This window comes from Danio rerio, chromosome 18, assembly GCF_049306965.1.
Source record: "Danio rerio strain Tuebingen ecotype United States chromosome 18, GRCz12tu, whole genome shotgun sequence".
Lineage (NCBI taxonomy): Eukaryota > Metazoa > Chordata > Actinopteri > Cypriniformes > Danionidae > Danio > Danio rerio.
The window spans coordinates 51,747,501-51,755,000 of record NC_133193.1 but is presented as its reverse complement, the minus strand read 5'-3'; the positions used below and the strand labels follow the sequence as shown (position 1 = coordinate 51,755,000).

The following is a 7,500-nucleotide window of genomic DNA, read 5'->3' as shown; positions in this document are numbered from 1 at the left end:
AGGTTAAAATGCATAATTAAAAATGTATTTTACCGCAAGACTGCATATCTGAACTTCACAGGCTCAAATATGACATGATCTTATTTTAGCTGTGAAACTGTAAGTCATCAGGCATTTGAATAATCGCAGATTCTACTTGTAGGTTTTATGAATCTTTTATGATGCATGAAGACGGATGACGAGTAACCTGCCATAAGCATCTTAATTAAACCCAGTGCTATATTGATATGTGCTGATAGGTGTACACCAGACGCTTTATTGTACTTCCTGCACTTTTTAGAGAGAAGCATGAGTGGTCATTTTAGGGAGATGGAAGTGTGTTTAAGGTGTCCTAATTCTTGCATGTAATTAATTTCCTCTCGAATTTTAATAAAGCATATATGCATGTGGGCAGAAGAAGCATTAGCTGGTAACATATGGCTAGAGCAAAGCGTATTGTTCAAGAAATAAACTTCTCTAAGCATAGCAGAAATACCTTTGTTAGCATCTGCTACTGTTTTAAAAAAACACGTTTGTCCCACTTCATATTAAATGGCCTTAACTATTAGGTACTTGCGTCAAAACATAAATACAATGTACTTACTGTGTTTATAATGTATTGCAAAACATGTGGTGCTCTTGAGCTGTACGGGTAGTGTTGGAGACCCTGGTGGTATGGGTAGGTTTATGGGTGGGTTAATTTGTAAGGGATGGTCAACAGCGTAATTATAAATGCACTTACAGAAATTGCATACAGGTGTAATTGCATGCAGGTATTTAATCAATCATGAGTACAATGTAAAAACATGTATTTACACTATAAGTACATGGTAATAATTAATTATTTTTAGTGTAAGGGAAATTATTTGTTATTAGTTAAGGCCACTTAATATAATTCCTTCCTTCAGTGTAAAGTGGCATCAATTTTGTTGATTTACCCTGGACCCATTGTAAAATTAAATTATAACAAATAAAATTAAATAATAACAAATTAAATTAAATTAAAATGAATAAAATAAAATAAAAAAATAATAATTAAATTAAAATAAATTAAATAAAATAAATACATATTTAATTAAATCTAAATAAATTTAATTGCATTTAAAATAATATATAAAATTAACTAATATATATATATATAAAAATAATATATTAAATAAAATATTAGAAAAAGTAAAATAATTAATGCATTAAAATGAAATAATAAAAAAGTAAAATAATATAAATAAAATAATATATAAAATAAAATAATATACAAATTAAATAAAAACATTATCTAAAATAAAATAATTACAAATAAAATAAAGTACAATAATAAAAATGAAAATAAAATAGAAAATAAAATGTATAAAATAAAAGTAAAACAAAAAGATAAAAAGTAAATAATAAAATTAAACAGTTTATAAAACAAAATTAAAAAACAAAACGAAACATAAAATAGAAAATTTTTCCAGAGATGGGTTGCGGCTGGAAGGGCATCCGCTGCGTAAACTTACTGGATAAGTTGGCGGTTCATTCCGCTGTAGTGACCCCGGATTAATAAAGGGACTAAGCCGACAAGAAAATGAGTGAATAAATAAAATAGAAAATCAAATCAAGTAGTAAATAGAATGAAGGTAAACAATAAATATAATAACATTTAACTGTAAATGATATAAAATATTAAATCAAATAAAAAGTAAATCTAATCAAAATCAAATAGAAAGTAAAATAAAGTTAAACATTAAATAAATAAATAAATCCGTAATTATCACATTTAAGCTGAGATTTGAAACCTTCAAGAAAATGTTGAATGTGTTAGTCCTGCAATAAAAATTGTAAATGTAAATATGCAGCAAACGTGTTTCCTTGTCATTGAACAAGCAGGCTCTGGCCACTTTTCATGATGTCCATTCATTGACTTATAAGTCAGTATGTAACTATGCTGTATATAAAAGTATACTAAACAATAAGCAAATCCTAAAATCTTTGGGTTATTTAAACCATATTTAAATAAAATATGGGTTGTATGAAGCAAGCATGTTTTATCCAGCTTTTTAAACCAGCAATTATCCAGCTTACACTGTTTCAATGCATATATGGTCAAATATGGGCAAACCCAACATTGTTTTTTTTTTTCATTTAAATTTAAATAACACCTTTATTTTATTTATTATATTAATCTTTTTATGTTTAATCAAATGCATTTGCAATGCTAAAAAACTTAAATTTTTTAAAGTTGAATCAAATGAACTTGAGTAGTCATCTCAACTTAAATCAGTCAAACTGACTCAAAATATTATGTTAAACAGTGTATAGCTAAAATAAATTAAATTGAAACCAGATTAGCTTAATTTAGTAGGTTAAACTAAGTCAAGACTTTGGCCAATGTTACTCTAAAAAAAATCCGTAAATTAGCAGATTTCCATATTTTATTATTCATGTTTTTATTTTGCCTTTGTTTATTTCTGCTTTTCAGTTGCATTATGGGATCTTGATCTTTCTTCTGTCAACTTTTAGACTTGAAAAGTGTAAAAATAAGTGACTTTTATAAACATTTTTAATAGTTTAGAGTGGTATATTGTCTGTGTTTGTGTTGTATATTACGCAACAGAAACCTTGTAATAAACTGCCAATACATTTTCTGCTGTTTTGCAGACTTATTATCACTATATATTATTATTTCTAATGCATTATATTATTTCAAACGACTGAAATGTCAATAAAAGTCACTTTGTTCAACTGTAGACAGAGCAGAAATCAACATCTCATAATTGAAGAAGATATTGTTTACAGTGTGCTTTAACGTCTTTTACTTTATTACCCTTATTAGAAAGCAAAAAGGACACAGGATTCACTTATAAGTCTCTTTATTTATGTAAATAGCCTGCATATAATAGTATTGTGTGAAAATGACTTGTCATAGGTGAGAGTTTCTCCTAAAATGCGAATAAACCTTTTAAAACACCGCACCAGTGTTTCTGCTGTAAATCTCTCCTCTCACCGTAACCCACAACTGTACAGTTAAGTTTTTGTAGAAAGCTTTTGTGTTTTTATAGTCTGCATGCCTTAGAAAATACCCTGTTTAGAAAGTGTACAGAACTCGCCTTAGGCTTCATGCTTTGAAACACAGTTCTTCGGGCCGCTTGGAAAATGGGACTCACAGTCTTGGACTCAAAAACCTGCACACAGAAATCCACTGCGATGGAGACAGAATAATACGAGTCCGGGAGTGTGGACGGGACAAGATTGAACGCAGCAGGTCAACAAAACCTTCACGGAGACAGTGCAATATTTCCAGGACTGCAGGTTTACGTGTGTGTGTGTGTGTGTGTGTGTGTGTGTGTGTGTTCCGCCACTGCAGTGGTTGTGCTTTTTGTCTGGTGCATCAGCAAAACATTTTCCATCCTTTTCATAGCCAAGCCGTAACACATGCAGTAATGTACTCCAAAATGAGGCCCGTTCACACCACAGAACACAACTGTTGAGGTCATAACACATGCATTTTGTCAATATATATATTAGGGTTGGGCTGATAGACGATGCCATCGGAGATGGACAATGCTGAGCCGGCATCGTGATCCATCGCCCCGCCCCCGTCGCAAACCTGCTCGCGAAAAATTCACACTCAGGCCCTGTTTACACTAGTACGTCTATGTGTTAAAATGGCATTTTAGAACGAAAATGATTCACATCCACACCTTGTTTTTGCTTGCATTTCTAAACAGCCATCCGTCCGCTGAAAACACACATCACGTGACCACACACACAGACAACAACATGACACACGCTGTCATGCGCTCCTCTGGGGTCCGTTCTTCGTACGTGGATTACTCAGTTAGCTGGATTTGGATGTTGACGATTTGACATGATCCAGGATCGTTTCGTTCTTCAAAGCTGATCCGAGAGTTGTTGTCATAGCAACAGTTCTGCTAGCTCAAACCTGATCGTAAGCAGGTTCAATTCATATAAACAGGATTAGATCGGCTCAGTTCAAGCAAAGATAATAGAGAAAGTATGTACCGAATTATGATATTTTCTTACAGTAGTAGTTATATACACTTGGGAAAATAGTAAATATTTTTTAACTATATATAAAGTTAAAATTATTAATAAAATAAATTAAGTTATATATATTAATAAAACTTAAGCAATCTGCACCCTTGAAATGAAAGTACAAAGACTGCCACCTGGTGGTGCAAAGAGAAAACTTACAAATTGTATATAATAGAAATGCACAATATGTGACTTTTTTTTAAAGCAATAATACATTTATGCAGTCATAAACATGTTTTTATTGTTAATATGTCAGTGATTTGATGCTTCACAAAAGTTGCAGACGCCTTTACCAATATGAAAACGCTTTTGTAAACAACCAGTTATTCTTTACACCGATTAAAAAACGGCTACTATAATAAAGAAAATATTTTCTAAATGTAGAACTAAATACACTGATTTGCATTGAAATACATGATGAATACTCTCGACACATGAAAGTGTAAAGCCTGCAGCTCAAAACATATGTGGAAGGTTATTGCGTGTCATATTTAACAAGCCGTTTACTGCTAATTTGATGTAATTTTGCTCCCATGGATAATTGAATATTAATCAGATGATGTCATTACGCTGCTGTGCCGTCAGCCAATCGCTGCATTGCTGATCATGATTTCGAGGATCGATAGATCTGTCTTTCACAACACACACAGCGATCTCAGATCAGTTCATCCAGACATGCTAATCTGATTCGCGAACTTGTATGAAGAACCAAATTAGCCAGAGATCAGTTATCAAGATTAAAAGATCCGGGATCTGCCAAATAATCTTAGATCATTTAAGCGAGGTACGAAGAACGGACCCCTGAACTTCAGGCAGAGAGTAGAGCATGTCAGAGAGTTTATGAAGGATGTACCGCTGGATCGGGTCTCACTTCAGTTGTTACATGTGATATTCAGACATCCCAAGTCTCTCAGAAGTTCCGGGAGTCTCCATGCATTTGCCGGACTCATAATGCCCGCAAACGAGTGATAATCTCCCGGAAATCACGCATCTCCTAAAATACGTCATGCACCCTTCTCACCCCCGGATCCCTCCTCGCTCTTCAGACCCCTGCTTTTCACATGATTACGACGACATCGTCCATCGTGATGTTTCACATTGGATATCGTACGATGCCAAATTGGTCGACATCGCCCAACCCTAATATATATGACCAAATCACTATGAGAGGTTCATCTGGTGGATGATGAAAACATTGATAGCATGTGTTAGGGGTGTGCGACATCTATTGTTTATGATAATACTGAACTGTTGTTTTAATAATGTACATCAGGGGTTCTCAACTGGTTTGGCCATGGGACCCACATTTTTACATGGTCATCAAGCCGCGATCCGAATCTTTTAGGAACTATAATACAATTTTAGGATTTATAATTAATTTGTATTTATTTGTTAACGTAAACTAGTAACAGATACATCATAAGACATTCACCAAGACTTACAAATCAACAATATTTTATTGCTGTCATTGCTGGATCAAATTGCAGAAATTTTACAAAGTAAAAACGACAAAACTGTTAATAATAAACTTAATAAAACATGTTTTATGGTTTCTAAATGTTGTTTTAATTTAGAAGGTTTCATGCTTTCTTTTGAGAGCACCTCACTACATATGACACCGAGGCTTTAAGTCTTTTTTCATCAATAAATATATATATATATATCCATACTTTACATATTTGGGGTTGTACTTGCGCTTCGACATATTTGTTGCAATAGTTAAATGAAATTTCACATGTCAAACGGTTGGGTTGTCGAGCACACATTTCAAAATAAAAGTCCGGCATAAGCAAAATAAGTAAAAAAAATTACTTTGGTTGTTTTGTTTTTTTTTGACCACACACTCCACGACCCACTGAAAGTGTTCGACCCACCAGTTGAGAAACACTGATGTACACAAGGCCCTGCTCATATAAGCACAGGTATTTTCAAAGTCATACATATTTTTCTATGCAGTTTCGTTGTTTGTCCACATGAAAATAGACAGTGGTGTCTGAAACTGAGGTTTATGAATGAGGTATTGCGTATTTCCCACACTGCAGGATGGTAATCCGACTCTGTTCTCACATATGCATTGACTTGTTTGCAATTTACTCATGAAGATACTCCTCGTTTAGTGTGAACTCAATATAAAATTGTCATTCAAGAGTTCCCACTTAGATATGCTTAGCGTTAATAGTAGGTTTGGCATGCTGTCCCGGAAAGAACACTGAGCTCGGAGAGCTTGAGCCCAGGGCTCCTGCCCGGTCAATAAGCATATAAGGGGATACGAGATCAGGTAGGTCTCGAGAGCTCCCCCTTAGAAAAGGGAGGAAAAGGAGGAGATGGGGTTGAAGGGGGGATTCTTTTCTTTTCAGCCTAGTCCCTTTATTCATCAGGGGTCGTCAAAGGGGAATGAACCACCAACTGATCCAGCACATGTTTTACGCAGTGAATGCCCTTCCAGCTGCAACCCATCACTGGGAAACATCCAAACACGCTCATTCATATTCACACACTACGTACAGTTTTAGTCTACCCAATTCCCCTATAGCGCATGTATTTGGACTGTAGGGGAAAACCGGAGCACCTGGAGGAAACCCACATCAGCATGGGGAGAACATGCAAACTCCACACAGAAATGCCAACTGACCCAGCTGGGGCTCGAACCAGCGACCTTCTTGCCGTGAGGCCACAGTGCTAACCACTGAGCCACCATGCCGCCCCTACATTAAAAAGTTAATTCTCATTATCAAACCAAAAATATAAACAGTTTCTTAATTTCACACACCCTTAGAGGCCGGGCATTTAAGCAGAGCGATTGTGCTGAACACTGCGTCACCAATTAAATAAAAAAAGTTGAGGTTTTTTATATTGAGTTCAGTGATGTCACACAGTCAAGAATGCCATTTTAAATATACCGAAAATGCATTAAAACAAACCCAGAGCTTAATATTTGTGTCCAGTGTTCCACAACTGATTCATTTTAAATGAATCATTTGAGTCAGTGATTCATTTTTAAAGGGACAGTACACCCAACAATAAACATTTCATCATCCTTACTTTAAAACTTTTTGAACATGGTGGCTTAGTGGTTAGCACTGTCCCCTCACATCAAGAAGGTCGCTGGTTTAAGCCTCGGCTGGGTCAGTTGGTGTTTCTGTGTGGAGTTTGCATGTTCTCCCCGTGTTGGCGTGGGTTTCCTCCGGGTGCTCCGGTTTCCCCCACAGTCCAAACAAATGCGATATATGGGAAATGATGAACTAAATTGGCCATAGTGTATGAGTGTGAATAAGTGTATGGGTGTTTTCCAGTGATGGGTTGCAGCTGGAAGGACATCAGCTGTGTAAAACATGTTGGATAAGTTCATTCTGCTGTGGCGACCCCTGATGAATAAAGGGACTTAGCCAAAGGAAAATGAATGAATGTAAATGACTTTAATAGTATTTTTTTTTTGTTCCTACTATATATGGGATGTTAATGGCTGCTTTCCCCCCAACATTCTTC

General features: G+C 35.1%; 1 protein-coding gene and 1 long non-coding RNA gene across 5 annotated transcripts in view; one reads left to right on the top strand and one right to left on the bottom strand.

Moving 5' to 3' along the window:
* Positions 1-7,500, top strand: part of kcnj1a.1 (potassium inwardly rectifying channel subfamily J member 1a, tandem duplicate 1) — a 146,519-nt gene that overhangs the window by 35,649 nt on the left and 103,370 nt on the right. The gene's annotated exons all lie outside the window — the stretch shown is intronic.
* LOC141378689 (uncharacterized) lies at positions 2,812-7,223 on the bottom strand. Its single transcript, XR_012393900.1, has 2 exons — positions 4,814-7,223; positions 2,812-3,763 (listed from the first exon to the last, which is right to left on the bottom strand). It is a non-coding gene; the product is annotated as an uncharacterized lncRNA (long non-coding RNA).